This window comes from Columba livia, chromosome 3 (genome assembly GCF_036013475.1).
Source record: "Columba livia isolate bColLiv1 breed racing homer chromosome 3, bColLiv1.pat.W.v2, whole genome shotgun sequence".
NCBI classification, from domain to species: Eukaryota; Metazoa; Chordata; class Aves; order Columbiformes; family Columbidae; genus Columba; species Columba livia.
Window position 1 is genome coordinate 64,895,943 of NC_088604.1, and position 19,770 is coordinate 64,915,712.

At 41.3% G+C, this 19,770-nt stretch overlaps 1 long non-coding RNA gene across 1 annotated transcript; it reads left to right on the forward strand.

Moving 5' to 3' along the window:
- Positions 1-551: 551 nt before the first annotated feature.
- Positions 552-19,376, forward strand: LOC135579237 (uncharacterized). The gene is made up of 2 exons (XR_010471953.1): positions 552-958; positions 19,122-19,376. It is a non-coding gene; the product is annotated as an uncharacterized LOC135579237 (long non-coding RNA).
- Positions 19,377-19,770: the final 394 nt, after the last annotated feature.

A 19,770-nucleotide genomic window follows, 5' to 3' on the forward strand; every position in this document is an offset into this window, starting at 1 on the left:
TTCACAGTTCATGTCTAGGCATTGCATATCTTGGAAGGGTATGGCCACTAATAAAAGTTTACTCCACCTTAATAAAGTTTTGCAATATTCCACGTCCTTATACTTTTTTCTTTTTTTCTTTTTGATTTCCAATAACCTTCTCGAAACCTTCTAGTACTCTGCTGCAGCTTTTTTCCTTCACTGCTTCCGTAGCTTTAGCAATGATTCTCCTGGCCAAAACGGTGACTGGCTGTATTCTAGAACTTCCACTGCATCTGCACCACTCACATCTCAGCCCTTCTCCTCACCCAGGAACAAGACCTAAAGGCTGAACCTCAGGGCATTCAGAAGCGATTTGGAGGTGATGTGGAAATTATTGTTGGGAATCTGTTTTCAAGCAAGGTAGTGCGTGTGGGGAGCTAGGGGGGAGGTTTTTGGGGCAGCAAAGTGCCTTGGCTGCTGTTTCTTGTCTCTCTCCCTCTTGTGCTGTTGTGCCATTTGTGCCCTGTGGTGCTGCTCACAGCGCTCACCCACCACAGGGCTTTCATTGTCCTTATTTCCAGCATGGCAGCTCTGACTCTTCTCTCGCCCATCCCACCATCGCCCATTGCTGTGACCCCTGCTGCAGCAGCTGCTAGTCTCACACACGCGTGCAGACATCCCATGCAGGACTCCTTCATTTCATGCCTCCTCTGGGCAAACACGGAGGACTGGCAGCGAGGGGGAGAAGGTGAAGGAGCTGAGGGGATGCAGGCACACCTCAGGGCAGGCGCAGCTAGAGGCTGGGAGAAGCAGAGGAACAGGAAAAAGATAACAGCCTCTGCTCCAAGGTTGTGCCTTGCCACCTCAGAAATGTCGGCACTGGCACGCAGAAGGCCTGGAGAACACCGAAGGGCCCTGTTCCTCTCCATGAGATGTTCAAAACCACATGAACACTTAGAGGAGATGAACACAGCTGGGAACGGGATCCTGGGGAATGGTGAGTTGCTCTCTTTACCTCAGTCACCACACGTTCTCGCTTGCCCTTCCCTAGGGATCTGGGCTCCCACATGCAGGGGAGAAGGGCTCAGCTGGCAGTGGCGGCAGGAGTAGTGCGGGAGAGGCTGGTGTGTGGCCAGCCATGGCAGCGGTGAAGGACTGCCCCTGGGGAAGGGAGATGCCGCCTGGCTTGGTTCAGCCAGCACAGACAAGAGCAGGGCAAGGTGTGCACCAACAGCCCACCCTGAACCAGAGGCGGCTTGAAGGCCCCCAACATGGATCAGGCTGGGCACAGCCCTGGGTGGAAGAGGGAGACACCAGAGAGGGCTGCGCCGGACTCCTCCTTGGGCAAAAGCCTCCAGCTGGGGCTGCAAGCGCCATGCCGCCCCTCTCTGAGGCACCGCAGCCAGGAGCGGGTTTTTGGGGCATCAGGAGTCTGTTCTTAGAGATGGTAGTGCTTCTTGGCTAGAGCTGTGTTTGCTTTTGCTGGCATACAAAAGAGCGATTAAAAAAAAAAGTAAAAGCCACAACGGGTGAAACAGGGAATCCAAGTATAACTTACATTAATGTATTGCAAATTTGCTGCACAAAAAAATTTTAATTCAGCACAAAGATTTTTGGGAGTGTGAAAAACATAGATCCCACGCTGTCATAATACACTTAATATGTGAAGAATAATTTATGTGAAATCCTACGTTTAGTGGGTAAATAAACATGTATCTTTAATTCAATCCAGCACAACACAACTGCGCTGAATCTGGTGGTACTCATAATGAGCCCAGAACACTTTATTGAAAACAATAAATTAACCGAAACAACGGCCGCGCCGGCCACAGGAGCTGGCGGGGCACACGGCCGCGGCGCCGCTCTGCCCGGCGCCACCTGGTGGCCGCACGCCTGCGGGGCCGGTGGCGCCCGGGCCCGCCGGGGCGCGGTGCCTGCCGGGAGCGGCCGCCATGTCGCGCACCGCAGGCTGTAGGGCGGGCGAGGAGGGGAGGGGCCTCTCCCGCGGCTCCTCCCCCTTGTCACCGGGACTGTGGGGCTGTGCCATGACTTCAGCCACCTGCTCATGTGGTAACACTGGCTTCCAGGGTTGAGGTTTTGGGGTGAGGTGTGCCCCTGTACCTGCACACGCGCCTCTTGTTCTACTGAGAAGTAAGCGTTTTTCTGAAAGATGCGCCATGTAAGTTCCTCATCATGGGTCTTGGCAAACCTATTGTCTGTAGAGAAATGCGAGTAGGAGTGGGAGTGAATATAAACCACACAGTTACTCTGAAGGAGTATAAATGGAGAAAACAGCAAAAGTCTTTACATTTTTATTTGGAGTACAAGCTCCCCAGGGAGGTGTCATGGCCCCAAGCCTGACGGTGTTCAAGGAGACACTGGGCAACACCCTCAGACACATGGGTTGTCATATGCATGGGCAGGAGTTGGACTCGATGATCCTTGTGTGACCCTTCCAACTCAGGGCCTTCTATGATTCTATGGTTACACATACCAATGGAAAATCATTAGAAGGATTAAACGAGTATTTGTTTTATTACACCTTGAATGCTCAGTTTGTAAATATACAGCAACCTTACTACTCAAGCTGGAATACAAGAGGTTCCGCTTAAATTTGAGAAGAAACTTCCTCTCAGTGAGGGTAACAGAGCACTGGAACAGGCTGCCCAGGGAGGTTGTGGAGTCTCCTTCTCTGGAGACATTCAAAACCCGCCTGGACATGTTCCTGTGCGACCTCACCTAGGCGTTCCTGCTCCAGCAGGGGGATTGGACTAGATGATCTTTTGAGGTCCCTTCCAATCCCTAACATACTGTGATACTGTGATACTCTATACTAAGAGTTCTCAGCATACTGTGTGGCCCTGTGGAAATCAACATTTTTTTTCCTGGATCTGGAAGGGCTGTGGTGTGTCTTTGCTCCATTCCCCGTTTAGTGGCCATTGTTTGTTTCCTGATGCAGGTCTTGGGAGCAGGTGAGGAAGAAGTCATGACACCACTGCACCACAAGACAGTGTTGTCCTGTGTTGCCGCTGTGAAATGAAGTTAGCTGTAAAGTTACAGTGACAGTCTTGACAGGTGATGCTTTCATAGCAACTCAGTGTTTTGCAGTCTTGCGAGAAATTAAACATCTTAATTTTTATTAAAAAAAAAAAAAAAAGAAGTGTCCATGTTTGTAGTGACAGACTTGGAAATGCTACTGAAATATACCTCTCAATGGCTGGAATGCCAGAAGACATAGACAGTCATTTTTTGGTTTTCAGTCTCATAATTAGGATAATATATTGGACTGGGGATGGGGTCTGACTCCTGCTTTTGTAATTTCTTGGGTTTGCAATACTAAGTGACACTGGATTTTCTACTAGTTTAGTGGTGGCCAGGTGTGCCATGCACATGAGAACATGCTGATGCTCTCAGTGGTGTGAGGCTCCTGGACAGCTGATTGATAGTATCTTCCCTTACAGGACATAGCAGACCCTCCAGTGTCCAGACTTCTGAAAACTGGAGCTGCTGCTGCCTGGCATGGACACTTCTCTCAAATCCCCAGGGCTCACAATTATTTTCTTGCTTTGTGCCATTCATAAAATGCCCATGTGCTGTTCCTTCCCTCCTGTAGGCTGCTGATCCCTGAAGTAACATATTTGCTTAGGTGGTTCTTCTATATTGGACCCGTCAGGTACAGTCTAATTGAGAGGACAAAGTGAGTTTCCGGTTTTGCATGGTCCTCTGTGCATACATCTACATCTATGGATGGACAAAGACTTCTGAGCATCTCACCCTGCAATGGAAACAAAGCACTTTGTTTGACGCTTCAAAAGTAATTTCCTGCGTCTACAGAATAGCTGTATACTACTCTGACTAGAGAACAGGGCTTTCTCTCTTGGGTTTTGTAAAATGTACTCAAAATGGGGGCCAGAGAGAAAATCGATGATCTGAGACACTGTATGCTGATTTACAGATAGATTAGGAATATAAATATTACACCAATATGCATGTTTATGCCTTGTATATACTGTCTGTGGTGCCTTCATCTTATCCATAAGCCTAAATCACATCAGAGATTCCTGAGCATTCAAAAGTAGGAAATGTTACATAACTGAGAAAGAATAGAAAGATTCTGAGGAATATAACTGCCTTCTTGGGCGTGTATCAAACCCGTGATTGTAGAGAATGGAAAAACAAGTTCATCGAGTTCAAGCTTTTTCTCCTTTGTAAAAACAAGAGCAACGTGAAAGATGGTGTAAGTTTTATAATTCAAATGGCTCAAGTGCCTTTCCCTAGGAGTTGGAGGAAAGAACATCTTATCCATACTGCTACCACTTACATGTATTTAAAAATAGACAACACAGAGACCCCGTGTATTCCTGATGTGTCTTGCTCAGTGCATATAACTTTGATGGTTTATGCCGTGTCCAAAACAAAAAGAGTTACCGTACCTTCTGTTGTAACAAAAGCTTTTGTCTGAACTGAATGTACTTGAAAAGGAGAGGGGCAAAAGCACAACTGAAACCAAGCCATGTTGTTTCCCCTACTCTAATTCAGCTGAAAGAATATCAATTCCCAGCTGAAATCTTGAGAAAACCAAAAAGGGATCCTTCAGTAAGACTGGATTTTTCACAGAGACAGTATGTGAGGCGGAATATTTTCCCCAACATTTTCTTTGCACGGTGTCTTTTTATGTGGCTATCATGTAGATAACAGCAGGGAATTCCACTTAAGTAGATCCTTAATGGATTTAACTAATGGTTTCTTTGTGATGCTCTCAGACAGTTCTCCTGTAATGTGGATCCTCTAAATATTTAAATCCACCATTGAAGCATTTAATAGGAAGAAAGTCTCCTACCACTAGAATAAAGAAAAGGCTTTCAGCTGGAAACAATACCAACCCCAAATCTGATTTGTACAACTGCATCAAGAACCTAAGCCCACTTGCTCTCTGAGGCAGCTGCTACAACAAGGACCTGTGGTGCCAGGTAAACAACAAGCAGTCATCTGTATATTGAGACAATCTCTCTCTTTTCCTGTTTCTCTATATCCCCCATGTTTTTGAGAGGTGTTTGTAGTGTTTGATGGTTTGAGTGAGCAATAAAGCTGGTGAATTAATATTGCTACTTGCTGTTGGTATGGGGTAACTGCTTAACCCGGAGGCTCGTGGCATCTTGAAAACAGTGGATAGGTTAACCCGGGACACTTCTCCTTGTTTCGATTATTTTTCTGACTGCCTCAAAGTAATCTTTCTCAGTATTGTATCCATTATCCTCTTATTTTATTCTTTTTACAAATGGAGCCTGATGTTTCCCCAGTTCCATAAAATATTTGAGCTGGAAGGAAAAACCTTTTAGAAATCTACTTCATGTATTGTCAAGATCCATTTTTTTCTCTCCTGTCTCTTGCTTGGGAGGAACAGTCACTTCAGAAACTAACGTTGTTCTTTAAGCTGTCTGCTTTGCCCTGGATTTTACTCTGTTTCCTTTGCACAAAGAACAAAATCTACTGTTTTCAATCTAGATAGTTTCTGAAAATGAGAAATAAGAGAAAAATAAAGGCTCCCTGTAGTTCGTATTCAGGGGAACAAAAACATAGAGTTACAATTGCCCCACAGCTGCTTTTGTGGTATATGAGATACATCCCCTACCTTTTGAATACACAGGACTCCTTAAAAAGAATAAATGTAACTCTCAGCTAAATACATGTTTGTTCTTCTCTGCACAGTTTGGGCAGGGCAGTTTACTTCTGCAGATTATATCAATACATTTGTAGAAGTTTTCTGTAGTCACTTCACAATCCATATTGCCTAAATCCACGTGTAACTTGTTCCACATCTAGCCCCTAACCATAGACACTTTTTGAATTTTACTCTCTGATATTTCTGTGATACAAATAATTTCTGCACTTATATCGCTTGGTATTACTTACATATACAAGCATGTAAAACCATGCTGAATTTCTTTGTGCACAGCTGTGGTATAAATAATATACAATATAAGCAGCAAAGTTTCTCATTTGCTGTGGAAACTGGCCATCCAGAAAGGGCACACTGGATCAACTTATCCACCCTCACTTGGCTGTAATGAGAAGGTTCTTTAATAAAATGAGCGTGCACTTAGATTTTCCTTCTTGTTGCGTCTTGGTGCTGTTAGGGACAATGCGGAACTACCAGCATGTTCCTCTCACGCTTGTACTTTATGTTGCATGGATACACTCAAAGGCTCAAATTAAAGGCTTTCTTGCTATCCTGCACGCTGCCAGAAATGGAGAGCCTGTTTTTAAACCAAGCGCCTGGTTCTTTGTTACTCTGTATCTCCTGCAGTTACATAAACCAAAGCGAGTCAATGGAAAATGGGCATTGGATATTAACATCTATGTAAATCAGTGCAGATGTTGAACCGATAGCATTTCCTATCCCCTTGCAGAGCAGAATATGATTACCTCGAGTTAAAATGGGGCAAAATTTACTTTGAGTGAAAGAAAACAGCAATGAGTGAGTACATAGGAACTGCTGTCACTTAGAACCACTCAAACTTTTTTCTCCAGATACCTGTGCATTTTACTTATATGGTGGTTAAAAAGCAGAGAATGCAATTATTAAATTCCCAATAAAGGCCACTTAAGCACCTAACTCCTGTTTGTGCCTTTGAAAACCTCCTGTTCTTACCTATTCTTTTAAATATATTTAATTTTGAAGATATTGCCTATTTTATCCATGAGAGCAAAGAAAGAATATAGTACTAGTTTGAATTGGTACGGGAGCAAATGTCTCCATTAATACTGTGATTTGTTTTTTTTTTTTTTATACAGAGGCATATGTGTGAATTGCTGCTTTGTGCCGACCCACAATTTATGAAGCTTTTGCCCAAATCTATCAGACAAAACTCTTTAAATGGCTTAAAAATAGTTTGTAAGTGTTATAGGCATTCAGTCAAATTAGTCACTTAGTCAAATCATCCTTTCAACTGGTGCTTTCAGCAAATGGTTAAAACAGAATTTGAGGAAGGACCAGGTGCATGATCTAATGCCTGAATGCAGCTCTTACTCAATGACATAATCCTAAGAATAAATGTATTGTAAGTGTATGGCCAAACACAAGAGAATATCTGTCATCAAGTAGCTGGAAGTGCCACATGGTTTTTGTATCACTGCGCTTCAGCTGGAGCCACTGAAACTTGTGCAGCACTTTCAGCTCCTTCTGAGAAAAATACCACCTACTGCTTCAGTGCTCCCTGGATCCGGGGCAGATACTTTTAAGAAATCCTTACCTAGCAGAAGTAAAACCTTGCTGGATCTCTTTTCTTCTAGATGGAAGAAACTCAAAATTCACACAATTTTTTCTAGTGGCCTGAGCCCAGTGGCTTGTGAAACAGTTCCTCTCACCTTGCTGTGGCAGTACACTAAACAGACAGAGGAGGACACTGGGAGTCCTGTGTACAGGGATCAAAGTCTGGGTCCATCCGTAGCATACACAATGCCAGGTTAATCACTTGGCCTCTTTATGCCCTGTTTCTACTAGTGTATCAGGATAACATACAATATGGACATTGGGAAGAAAAAAAACTTGGAAGAAAGGAACTATACCTTTAATATGACAATTATTATTACAGTTGCAGTTGTGCTCTCAGAACTCACAAACAATAATACCTCACTCATTTAAAGAGTATTGCAGATTTCTCCAAGAATACCTCTTGGACTAGCCTCATTCTTCATCTCTATTTCTGTTTTCATCGTGAACATGTACAACTCTGTCATTACTGTCTTTATAGGTAACTTTTAAGTGGACTCTGTTCTTGACTTCCTGCTGGTTCTTGCTAATCAGCACTTGTGCTAGAGTTCCTTGCTTGTTGATATTTTTCTTTTCCTGGAGAATGGTGTGTCTCCATTTACAGTTTAAAAACTAGCACTTAAATGGAGTGTTAAATCACTTCTGGAAACTGGGCCTAAAATAAACAGTTATACTCTATGAAAAGCCACATCAACCTTTTGACCCTGCTCTTGCCTCTTTTCAGAGGCATCTTAGGAACAGCTGTGTATACAAATTGAATGTACTCTCTGTCTTCAGACCTTTCACTAGGATCCATCCCAGTATTTGAGCACTCATTGCAACTCTATGACTGTTCAAATCCATCCTCTTCTGCTAACCCTGCAACTAACGCTTCAGCTTTCCTCCCGCAGCTTCCTGCCTCTCCTGTGGCCACTGCCATTACACTCTGCACATCACTCCTCAACCACTCTGCATTATTCCCTTCACTGCTGAGCCCTCTGACCTTCTGTAACTTCTCCCACTCAGCTGATTGCCAGCTAATTTCCCCAAATAGTTTTTTTTAAAAAATCAAGAAAATTACAGTGCTGTATTAAAACAGAGGAATGAAACATTGGAGAATGATGAACCAGAACTCAAGTCAGCATGGATTTTGCCTTTTCTGAGGAGGAGGGCAGTTAATGGGCTTCATTTCTCACAAGTACTCACAAGCCAGTGAAAAAAAAAAAAAAAAAGAAAAGTATACATCCTTAAACATACTTAATTTTTGGTTATGGGTGGGGAAAAAAAAAAAGGAAGGAAATTAATAAATTGAAAACAAGAATGCAGAATGAAACCTGTTCTGTGACCAAAGTAGCAATGGTGAATACAGCTCATTCAGCAATCACCTCTTTTGGCAGCAGATGATGACTAGGATTTTTCTTGTTTCTGAATAATTGGTGCTTGTGGGGTGAGAGAGGACTGGGAGGCCTCATCTTGCACCAGCCAGACCCAGATTCTTAACCTAGTTCCAGAGTAAAAAGGACAAGAAAAAGAAGGGGAAAGGAATTTTTCTACAGTCTTTCTTCCAGGAGAGGAAGAAGGGCGCAAACTAGTGAATCCTCAGAGCAGCAGGTAGAGATAAATCTTTTCTCTTCTGCCCTGATACAGCAGCTTAATCCAGCTTGGGGTGTTCACCGGGGAACTCTTCTTGCAGGCTCCTGGTCTGGGAGGTGGTGGGTAGTCTCACAGCCTGTTTTGTCATTCCGGGGTGAAGGCACTGTTTGAACAAAGCTCTCACTGGCTTAGACAGGGAGGCAGGGGTAAGAAAAGAGATCTTTCTCACTGTCTTTATTTCACTTGATGTGGAGTTCGTATCCTGGTGCATTTCTGTTTGTATGATGTCCCTTGATGTCAGTGGAATTAGTGCTGGGGGAGGAGCAGCAGCAGATCCCACAGGCGTGGTCTCAGGGCACGGAAGAGAACCCCCAGGGGCCTCCTGAATTTGTGAAGGCAGTGGAACAGTAGATCTGAAAAGGAATACTAAATGTGAAATAGGGGGGTGGGATGTTTCAGCTCATTAGTGATTGTTAAAAATAATCATTATTATGTGAGTGTAAACAGTACTGAGTATGCTGATCTTAAAATTAGATTGAGCAAGATGCTTCTTCACAACCCAGTTATTATACGTGGTCATCTGTAGTCACTGCTTTTTAGACTGTGGCTTTCGAAGTGTGTGAAAAACACTTTACGCTCCTGTGTGTATCCAAGTTGATTTCACACAGTCCAGCCCAGTCGCCATGTGCAATCGTTTAGTGATTATTTTGTGTTCCTTTCTAATGTGAGACTCTCAGAGCAATGACAGATATATCATTGATGGCTCTTTTTGTAAAGTATCAGCATTCAGCCAGTAATCAATTTATTACCAAATGTTGCTTGGAATGAGCAGCTTTCTCTCTGACAGTAATCTCATCAGTTGTGAAAGGATATGATCAGGTGACAATGAGACCTTCTCAGTAATATTACAGTAAATCACACTCAATAAAAATAGAGTCCTGAATAAAAATAATTCCATTTTCTGTTAACAAAGTCCTTGGCAATTGGCATCCAGTGCAACACTGGCAAAGCTGCACACAGTGCTGGAGTAGTGAGCACTTGTTGTCCGAAACATAAAAAGTTACTAGGAAGATCAGTTTAACAGAGCTTTCTACATACACCAGTTTTTCACTGCTATCTCCTTTTCTGTGGTGTGTGTGTTCCCTTTTAAAGCTTCTCTGTTGCTCTTAAACTGTCATGTAAAACTTAATCCATGGGATCTGCTAAGGCAGCTATATCCAACTTACCTCCATGATATCTAATATAATAATTATGCACAGAGGTACATTTTTCCCCTAATTTTGTATTTTGCAGCTAGCATTACATTTGTTTATTTGTAGTATTTGTAGTATTGTACTACCATTGTGTCTACTTGACAAAAAGTGGTCTCGTGGCAGGAAGATCTGTGGCTGTTCCAGTGTTTTCAAAAGGGAGATAGTTCTACATTCAGCTTTCTGTTTCCTGTACTGACACCTCTCATTCTTGTTGCAGACAGTTGTTTCAGAGACGTGCCTTGAGAAGTCTGAAGAGGTTCCTAACTCTCTCTGACCTGGCCCACAAAGGGCTTTGAAAACAGATGAGAATATTAAAAAGCATTATATATAGTGGCTTAAGAAGATACACGATTTCTGTAGTGTAAGAACCGCATTTTGCATAATGGAAGGAACTTTCAAAGTCTCCTTCCCTGATGCACACGATCCTTTGTAAGCCACAAACATGGCAGTACTGTGACCAAGACGCAATGTCATTGTGCCCAAGACTGGATGCTTCTGGACTGAGTTTGGTCAAGTCAGGCTGTTACTGTAGTGCTTTGTTCAATTTGCTTCAGTCTTCTCAGGTTGATTTGAAATAAATTAATTTGTCACAAGTGCTGATGGACTCTAAGACAATCACCCTCATGCTGGTACCCTGACCTCTGCCTGAGTGTGCAGATGACCTGAAATAATAATTCAAAGTATTGAGAATTTCCATATTTTTATCAGTTATGGTAATCATGGCCAGTTAAGCATTAATTCTGAGATTTTTAAGTCTCTCAGTCATTGAGTATTGCTTTTTCTGGTAAAACCACTGAAGAACAAGGATTGAATTATGAAGACTTGCACTGCCTACTGTGCGTGGTCCATATTGTGTCACAGATAGACATGAATGGCTACTTAGGCAACCAGATAAAGCTGAGAGAGGACCATACTTTGTTTTCCTCCATGAGCTCCCAGCTAACAAGTCACCTCAAGAAAAAAAATGTCCGTGATGTATCAGTTCCCTAAATCAACCGTCATACCCAGGACAAATACTTTTTCTCAAAACTCAGCCACCTGTATGAAATAAAATCTGCAAAATTATTTTAAAATGAAGAAAAAATATTTTCCTATGTATTTCTGCAGACTTAAAATGGCTAAAGAAATTTTCCTGAGATTTAGAAGAAGTTGCCTTTGGCCACAAAGTGTGAATGGAGAGTTTTAACCCCCAAAGTGATATTTTCAAGCAAGATCTTATCAAACTGGGAGCTGTCATGAAAATTTTTTCCTCATCCTCTCTGTTACCAATGGATGCTGGATTTTCCTTTCGTCTTCTCTATAATACCTCTCGCAATTGCATCTGAGTCCATCATTAAATTCCTGATTGCTAATTAATACAAGTTATTATTTATTGTTGCTCTTATTAAAGAAGGGTAGGACTGCCTTCATCTGTCTGGAGGGTCTGTCATTATATCTGCTCTGTGCATTGCTACTACAGTGGAATTGAATATGCCTCAGCTTCATGCAGATGCAGTCTGTCAGAAAACATCTGCTAGCTGCTGATTTTATGCATATTACAGAGACTTTATGTACTGTTAAATGGACCACTTTTTCATTCCAAACCATAATTTTCCATGTGGCATCATTTGATCTGTCCTCACTCCAGCATTTGGTTTGATCAACTCATTTCTTCCTACCCAATGTGTGTGTTGTAACTTCCTCTATGATTCTATATGTGTGTGTGTATCCTGTCTGTGAATGGCAATTACAATAGTGCTCCTGTCATGATAATATGGTTGTAGAGCAAAACGTGGTGTTTTAATCAATATACTTTATTTTCCTTCGCTTCTTTCATCACTGAGCTTTAGTCTAGACAACTTAGGTCTGATAATGCCAGCTGCTACCCAGCTACCTAGTGGAATACCATGGTCAAATGCACTTTTCCAGAAGTACCAAGGATACTTACTTGGGTACTAGGTTTAGAGCTTAAAGGCAGCTGGTGAGGAAAACACATCCTCCACACAGCACTGCCCTGTGCAAGTACACCACGCTTCAGAGTGGGAGAGGCAGAGGGGCAGCTCATTTGGGTCACTGTCCTTTGGGGACACATCCATCTGGGCCCTGCTGTTTCCCCTTGGTGAGTCAAGCTGCAGGGCCATTGCAGCAGAAGGTGCAGGAGGTAGAAGCTGGAAAGGGCTCAAAAGAAGACAATTCCCTCTGGGATTGGGGCACACTTTGCTATTAATTGTTTTGCTTTGATTTTCTTGTACACCTCAACTTTGTATCACCCACCCTCCTTTGAGAATGATGCGTGCTGCAATCATTCCCCATGGTTAAATTTGAAATTACTGCAGAGAGAGTTACCTTGCAGAAGCAGGCTGTTCAGGACTGCTCTGCATGGCCTGTGGAATAATGACTCTGCCTGTCCATTCCTATGAGTTCTTGAAACAATAAATCTCTTCTCAGTCTGTTGAATCATAACTCATGATTAGTACAGCTCTAATTACAACAGGGAAGAAAGTACTTCTTTGTTAAGCTTTGGTCATGGTGACATTTCTAGAGGCTATAAACAGAAATATGTGAAGTTTGAATAACACCTACTGATCATTTCTTATATATGTAAGTGGCAGGAGGAGGGGCCCATATTGCTGGAGAAACATTTTTGCCAAATAAAACATGATGAAGTCCTTCTTGGCATGCGGAGAACTCCATTGCTATATTAAAAAAAATAAAAAAACATAGATTTTGCATATTTCGTGATTCTGACAAGTTAGAATAAATATACTTTATTATTAATAATAATAAAAATGCACATTTAGATAGCTCTTTTAATCTTCAAAGGACTTGATAAATGCTAGTTTGTTAACTAATCCTTGTGACATCCTTGGGAGGTGGAGAATTATTATCCACATATTAGAGGTATATAATGGTGTTCAGTGTACCAATATCCAGTAACTTTTAAACAGTGCATGGAAGTCTGATAGACAGCCTTTATCGCTATATATGTGGAATACCACTGACATAAATGGATATAACATTAGCAATTTCTAATATGAAAACAGAGTGAATATATCACTTATGTCTCTAATCCATTTTCTCAGAAAATAGTCATTATCATTTAATTGTGCACGAGGTAACAGTCAGGGAACCCAGCAGTGATGGTGACGGGGATACTGGGGTACAAGGCGCTAAGCTCACTTGTACCTGTGAGTGAAAGAGACTGGTTCCCACCCCAGATATTTTGCAGTTCAAGTCTATGGTAGGAGACAATAGATGGATACAACCAAGAGACAGAGACATCACGAGGTTACAGTGAGAGGATTACAATTACTATAAGAAGTGGTGGTCATAGCACACCAGCTGTTAAACCATTCTCAGATAATTTTTTAGCCATCGCAACAGTGAAAGAAGGAGAATGATTTGAAGGAGGATGACAAAGTGGCTGGGCAGACTTCCCTAAGGTCCTCGCCACATATGAAGGCAGAGGCATGGGGAAAATGCCTTCATAAGCAAATGGGGTGAAAAGTATTTCACCTTTAGTAAAAATGAGGTTAGAGCTAAGGATTCTAATTTACCATATGAAATCATGAGGGATGAGACAGCGATAAGCCCGGAAGAGAGAAACTGAAGTGAATTTGGGTCTGAAGTGAAATGCAAGGTATGGGCACGCAGTGACAGTGAAGTGAGGTGACAGGAGTGAAGTGCCAAGACAGAAGATGACAGCTGTGTTTTGATTGAGCTGTTTGGTGGAAGCTGTTGGAGTTCTAAGGCTGTAAGCGCATCTGTTTTTCAAAGTCTTAGATGAAACCCCAGTCTATCTTGGCTATTCTACGGGAGGCTGTGAGGACAGTCTTCTGACCCTGACTTTCTGTGGCCTCCATGAGAGACATGGACCCCAGCTCTGTGCTTTGCAGCTGTTTCAGTCCTGTGCATGAGCGACTTGCACTCTTGCTTGGTGTTCAGCTAAAACACTCTCTGCGTTTGCATATGTGCCTTAAGACCCAGTTGAAACACAGAGAGGGAGAGAAGCTTTACACGCCACATTCGCCTCTGATTAATCTGGCCTTTGAAAAAGGCAGTAACCCTAATTTGTGTGTTATTTCCAGTGTGAGCATTAGGGCTTTGATCAAGCAATTCATGTACTTGATAGGAGTCTTTCCATTGCCTGCAGTGGGCTTTGGATTGGAACCATAATCCGGATGTCTCACATGCATGTACATCCTTAATTAAAATTTTCTAAATTGCTGTTACATAATGAGGATCCCAAACCTCCTGTGAAGTGTTTCCAGTTAAGCCAGTGAAAAAAAAAGAAAAGCACTCAGTACCTTACCATCACAGTTAACATGAAGTACAGCAATTCTCTGTACTGAGTATTAAGAAGGCAGGTGAATATCGGTACATTGAGAACACTAAGTGAATGTCCTGACTTTTGAATGCTTGTGATTTATAAAGAAAACAGCTTTACTGTAATTTTACCATATAACACACATATATACATATATACACACTCAAGAAACTTAGGATCAGCTTTAAAAATAGGCTTAGAATGAAAATAATGAATCAACCTTAAATATAGCAAGTGCTTCTCCTGTAATTATATTCATTCAGTTTGCCAGGCATATTTTAAAAAATATATTAGATTGCTACACCTTTTTACTAAGCAGCAATGCATCTTGTGAGAGATGTCTGTCATTAGCCATGGAACCTTTTTACCCTGACCTATATGAAAAAGCTGAAGGAGACCTCAATCAAACCCCCTCTGTTGTGCAGTAAAAGCAGTCATTCCAGATTTTAACTGATTTTATTTATTTATTTTATTTTTTTTTTTCAGCAGGAAATACCAATCTGGTATCTTAGAATTGCTCTGACTTGGATTTATATGACCTGCTTTCTATTCCTGGTTCTGCCTCTGAATGACCTTATGAAAGTCATTTTTATCTACTATTGTTTTTAAATGGGCAGAAAAATGTTTCCTAGCAGAACTGGCCAAACATAGGCACTTTTCCATTATCTCACCTAAAAAACCCATCCATGAAGACGATACACACTTGTACACATACAAATGCCACTCAAGTGTTTGCCTCAAATAAGCTGCTCTGCCCCTTTCCCTCATGCTCTCTCTCTCTTTTGTTCTTTATAGCATGAGGGAGTCACAGTGGAGTGCCTAAATAATGTTCTTGAAATATACATAACTTGAAAAGCCTAATTACATATACACATTTCTGCTCCAGTAGGCTGAGGTGATTTCTGAAAGCAAATACAGTCTGGACCAAAGTGAGCTCCCAAAATACTGATGGGCTTACTGTACTGCTACATCCAATACATGATAAATATTTTTTGGAAAACTGCCTTCCTCTTTAGTGGCAGAACCGTCAGACAACAGTTCATACATAGCAACACAAAGTCATAACTTGGGAGATAATCTTTTATACGCTCCTAACCATATGCTCTGAAATCCTACATTTAAAAGGGTTTAGAAACACACAATACCCCAAACCATCAAATAAGCAGTAAAAGTTACATGCAGAGCCAGACACAAAACCAGAATGAAAAAGATTTTTTGTTATTCTCCTCTGTATTACCATAAATGACATGCTATATTTAATTTTACGGTGCCCCTGGACAAATCATCAAATACTTTAATAACTACACAAACATTAATATTTAAATACAAGAGATCCCCTCAGTTACTGAATAATCATAACTCTGGATTGATAGGGTACTAAATGGAAAAATCTTGTTTAGACAGTTGTAAGAGGGGGGAGGGTGTTTAATGAAACAAGTTTGATGGTCTTGTCATCATAAAACTGATAGATATTTGGCACAATTTATATCTTTGCTGAAAAGAAGTTTGAGAAATGGTACAATTGTGGTGAAGATTAATTTTCCCTTCTTCTGCTGTGGGAACACAGTCCTTTAGGTCATTAGCAGGAATGTGTGACATAGATTGCACTTTACCCATGCAAGCCCTGTGCTGACTCTTAGAAAATGCACGTGTTAAATAGCTGCAGCTTCTATACTTGTGGGATGGGCTGCCCAACTGTCATCACAGCTGTCCAGGCTCATTCGATGAGAGTGAGGAATATAGACGGTGGAACAGGCAGCATGAGGAGTTCTGACTGTCAGTGTTTCTTAGACCTGCCCACCCATTCTACCCACTGTTCTCAGTGGGACTCTTTTTTTTAAATCCAGATTTTGTACCGGCACTTCAGCCACTCTCCCAATTAAATATTCTACTTAATAATGGAAGTTTGACTACCAAAACACAATAAGAACTGCAAATTGTGAGATATTTCTTAACTCTTCAGCACACACAGACACACACAAAAAAAAAGACGACTGAGAGACTCACTGACATCAAACTCAGTGACATAAACATCTAAACTGGAAGTCTGAAACTTTTAGGTTGCCAGATCTGGGACTATGTTCCTGCATGTGTACTAGGTGTCAGAAGCACACATGCCACTTAACTGATGATAACATTTGGTCATTACTGGACAAAGGGTATACTCTTATTTGTGTCATAGCATATTATGCTTGGGTGCCACAGCATTTGTAGCTCAGTGCAATGCTTATGGATGGGGTAGTGGGCTGCTTTCTCTGACCGATTCCTTATACTGTTTGACCTCATGCCCATTTTCAGGAGAGTCTGTCTCTGTGACTCGTAACATTTTCTTTTCCATTTTGGGCCACCTGCTCAGACTCTGCACTTTTCAGATTTCCTTCTTCTGTGCATTCAAGCTCCATGGAGATAGTATAGCTCTGGCTGTATTGTGCTTCTCAACTGGGAAATACCCCTTTGAGGGAAGTTCAGGAGAAAACATGTATGCCTTTACATTCTAGCTTCAAGGGAACAGAGAGGGGAACAGGCACAGAGACATAAGGCCTCTGAATTATAGGTCATGGCCTGTGGGATGGTAGACCCTAGAAGCAATACCATTAGAGTACTCCTCCAGATGTGGACAGCTGACAAACCTAATAATGAAGGCTGCACCCAGGCCACTTACGATGAACTAATTAAATCTCTTGCTCCATTTCAAAAAGGAAGTGTGGGAGAATCCAGAGCTGTCTCTATATCACCTACCTAGTGCCCTGTAGAGCTTGTACAATGGCAGGAAAAGTTAACTGAAGAAAAAGACAACAGGGCAAAACAAAAGGACTAAGACTGGTGGAAGTTTCTGTGCTAGGAAAAAACGGGTGTTGTCACCACATCCTGATGAAAACCAAAATACCCTGGAAACTCCAAAGCTACAGACCTAGAATCAGAGCAAAGAAGGTTGAAACAGCAGAAGTTAGCATGATCACTGCTTCATAGAGCTGAGCAAATCTTTAAATAAGTAATCAATTATTTCTGTCTCAGCTTCATATATTCAATCATAATTTATCATTCAGTTCTTGTAACTTCATTTATTTTTTTTTCCTTTTCCTTGTTCTAAGATAGCAATAAAAGAAGAAGTTGAAACTGAGTTCTTGATATCAAGAAAAGGTTTGATTACTGCCTGACACTGACTTGGGCTTGGGCTGCCTCCACCTCTGCTGCTGTAGTAGCAATGCATGTTCCCTTGAGAGGACAGATTTAGCCACTGAGCGCAACCTCTTTTTCAGGAGAAGAAAATGTAAAGAGACAGCAGTTTCTAGCAATAAAATAAAAACCAAAACAACATAAAACATTTCTCTCACACTCATTTCTTTCTCCCTTGTTTCAGCTTTTATTGAAATAGACAACCCAGGCCCATCGATGAGATTTTGAGCTATTCATTATTATCTGTAGTGCTTGACAGAAAAGCTATTTTTCACTTACATGTGAACAAGAGAAAACACATTTTCACCTTTTTACTTCACTCCAAAAATCTACCTGAAACATGGCTAGAAACTAGAAATACATTATTTTAGATGAATCTCATTTGAAGACATTGAAACATTTGTGAGGAATGAAATTCTACAAAACTGTATTACTTCATGATAAAATTGTGAATGCAATGTACTGGAATGAGTAATTGAACTCCACAAATTGCAGTGTGATTTCTTCCTTCCCTTGTATGTGCATGGGTGTTCGTGTTTTTGTATAGAGAGCAACAGAAAGGTATTATAAAAAGATGTTTTAGTGAAGTATTTCAATTTATTATTAACAAAGTTTTGGAGATGCACATGTATTTTTCTCATTTCTCAGCATCTTGTCTCCAATAAATCTTCAAAGTCCCACAATTTGAAGGTTAGAGTGGCTTTTCCATATCACTTTACTGCATTAATTGCTTCCCATTCCTTGACAGAAACAGAGATAAGCAACTATTTTGTGAAATGGTATTTTGGTCAGCTGGCATAATTTCTGGGGCTAGACATAGTCCCAAGGTATATTGGAAGCATGAATGAATCCTATGTGGACTAGAAATCATAAATGGATGTGCTGAAGAAGTCGTCTGTTCATGAATAACGCAGCTCACAACAGAGACACTACCTTTTTTGAGCCTTCTGTGAAATAAAAGGTACAGATGGTTGTCTATGTGCATAACATCAGTGATGCCCAAAGCAAAGACATTGCAAATATTTTACAGAGCTGTTATCACCAAATATGTACTCAGGATACAGAAAGGCAGAAATTCACCTTAGAGTTATGGAAGGCGGTTTGCCACTCTGTTGCCTGTTTGTTGCCATAACCACTCAGAAATCACAGGTTATTTTTCTACTTTTCTTTTTTCCTTTACTTTTTCTGGATTTAACTTAGGATATCACTTGACTCTGATGAAGTTATATTTAACTTTGCAAATATTAAATTAATTACTGGAAACCATCTTACACAAACTGCATGTGCAGTCAAAGAGTTTGGAAAAAGCCACTGTGGAGAGCAAAATTAGTTGGCATATGCAGTGGTTGAAATCTTGCCTCTGTAATGATGCTGTACATAACTATTTGGCCTCGTGGATTTAGCATCTTAGGTGGGATTCAGGGACACAACATGTAGACTGGTTGTGCTTAGCTAGGATACCTTCCCAACTCAACTTGTAAACTATGGCTCTTTCCTCTGAAAGTCTGTGATATTACAGAAGATAGTAACCAAAGGTTTTTTTTTGTTTGTTTGTTTATTTGTTTGTTTTTCTTCACAGAAGGAACAAACTTCATGAAGATAACTAGTTGCTGAAGGGTCAAGAAGCCAGTGCATACATTTGTTTCACTGTAAGACAAAGGCCTGACACCCTGCAGGCTAAACTAACATCTTCAGATGTTTCCGTGGATGCTCCAGCAGCTGCTGTTCTTGCAAGAGTCCCTCTTTAAACTGCTGCAGCCCTTCTCATCTTGTGCTCCTGTTTGTTTTCCTGACTGGCATTGTCTTTTAACAACAGTAAAGTATTTTACTGAGATGTGGTTTATCTTGATTTAATTTCCTTCAATGTTTTTTCAGCACTATTCTCTATTAAGCTAGATGTATGTGTTTGCACGCTAAATATCCCAAGAACTGGCTGACATAGTTTATCATAAGGTCTTAGAGAACAACTCAGTGTTGATCACACTAGGTCCTACTGAATCAGCTAAGCTTACTCTTATATACCAAAAACATCAAAGACAAAAGAAGAGCCTGGCATGTGCTATAGATCAGGTGCCCATGGTCGAGCTGCTACTTACATTAGGCAACACAGTTACAGATGGTCCCTCATTTCCACCAGCACTGTCACTTGAGTAATAGTGACTTGTCCAGATTCATCTTCAGACAGGCAGGTAGCAAAAAACCCTTTACAGATGCCTATTAAGTAACTT